Genomic DNA, 1,825 nt, shown 5'->3' on the forward strand with positions numbered 1-1,825 from the left:
TTTCCAGGAGACTGAGCAGAAGAGGATATTCTCTTCCACCCTCGCCTCATGCCTGTTGTACAAAGGAATGGAGGGGCATAGAAGGGCGTCGCACTGTCGGTGTGCTAATACTTAGATTCTGACAGAAGCTGCTTGTGTAGGATGTACTCCACCTTCTGCCCCTTGCAGATCAGGTTCTCTCCATCTTACTAACAACTTCTGATGGGTTATGCTATCAAAGAGAGTTGTTCTCACCCTGTAGACAGTGGAAGCACAGGTGGAAAAAACATGACCACCGCAGTCCTACGGCACACTGAGGGAAAAATTTGGAATAAAGCTGAGATCTTCTCTGCCCACAGAGGCTTCAGCCACAAAATTACATCGGAGTGTTTTGAATGCCAGGCAATGCCCTGCCCTTGGAGAGGGACCCAAAAGAGAGCTTAGAAAAGAAGAGATGAAAGCAGAGTCTTCCATGCAAGGAAGCTAACCTAGAGGGCAGTCAGCTTCTGTCAGACAGATCAGTTTGGATTAGTGAATTTAAGCTAGCTGCCACCACGAAGCCCAAAGCCTTTTTCCTGGGTAACAGTTTACGAGATGATGAACAATACTTCTCTGGGAACTAGTAAATTCTGTATTTCCCAGTTCTCAGAAACTGAGTATTCTATAACACCGTAGCCAAAATGTACCATTTATTATTCATGTGTCATTATATGCGACCATCCCATGCATACACACACAAATACCATCTTTACGGTACGCTGACATCAAGAATGGAAATAAAAATTCAACATGGTCAAACCATTCAAAACGTAGGACATTGTGCTCACATATTAAATAATTTTCCTGTTAGTCACACATGATCACATGGAATTTTGCTGGTGTTGGAAGAAGCAGGTAGGAGGCTTTCTAACCATGTTGTACACATGTATTTGGCTTTTAAAAATAATCGAAATTTAAAATAATTGCATAATAATTGCAACACATTTTGTAGCTGCTGAGCTAGCATTGCTGGGGAAGTTTGGTTTTCCTATCTTTATTGTTTTTGTGCAAATTAAATTCCTGGCATTAGATTAACATGGCGGGGGGGAGGGGGTTATAAGAAAAAAGAGAGGAAACGGTGCCGGCACGACGTCTGTTCTCAAAGGTAAAGCACATGCAAAACGAAGTGGCCAAGGTAAGGAGTGGAGATTAGCAGAGGAAAGTATGCTTCTGGTGATAATGAAGTGTGTTTGTTTAGTAACAATACTTGCCACTATTACAATAATGACCTGAAGTTCTCAAGTGCCCACTTCCTCCCTGTACGGTTTGGTTTGCCACTTTAGAAGGTGTGGATATGGTTGAGAGAAGATAAGAGCGATCACGGAGATTAAAGGAGACCTTCTCAGGTGGGGAACACCGTTGCGGCAAGTGGGACTGGTGCATGACACCGGGAAGATGACTAGCAACTCCGGCAGGACTCTCGTGGCGGGACGGGGCAGAGGCTCACCAAACCACTTGATGGGACAATTTGTAGATGAAGCGTCCAGAGTTCCTTGCGCAGGTGAAGGCAACGGTGGTCTCTTCGGTGAGATACCGAGGTGGTTTGCCATCGGCTTGCCAGAAGGCTTGAGAAAGGGCGCTCTGGAGGTTCGGCTTTGAGAAGAGGGATTTGGCCCACACAGGAAAGAGACTTGTGGAGGACATCAGGTGACGCTGTACCTCGGCGCAGCTGTAGAGCCCGCCTGCGTTTTTTTTCTAACCTCTTAATCCCTGTGCAAACCAAACGCCACCACCGGCCATCAATGTGGACATCGAACAAGAAGCGCCCCGCTTCTCTTTCTTCTGAAGAGGCCCTTCCTCCTACCTT

Source organism: Egretta garzetta, unplaced genomic scaffold (assembly GCF_000687185.1).
Source record: "Egretta garzetta isolate BGI_Z169 unplaced genomic scaffold, ASM68718v1 scaffold59, whole genome shotgun sequence".
In the NCBI taxonomy this organism is placed as follows: domain Eukaryota; kingdom Metazoa; phylum Chordata; class Aves; order Pelecaniformes; family Ardeidae; genus Egretta; species Egretta garzetta.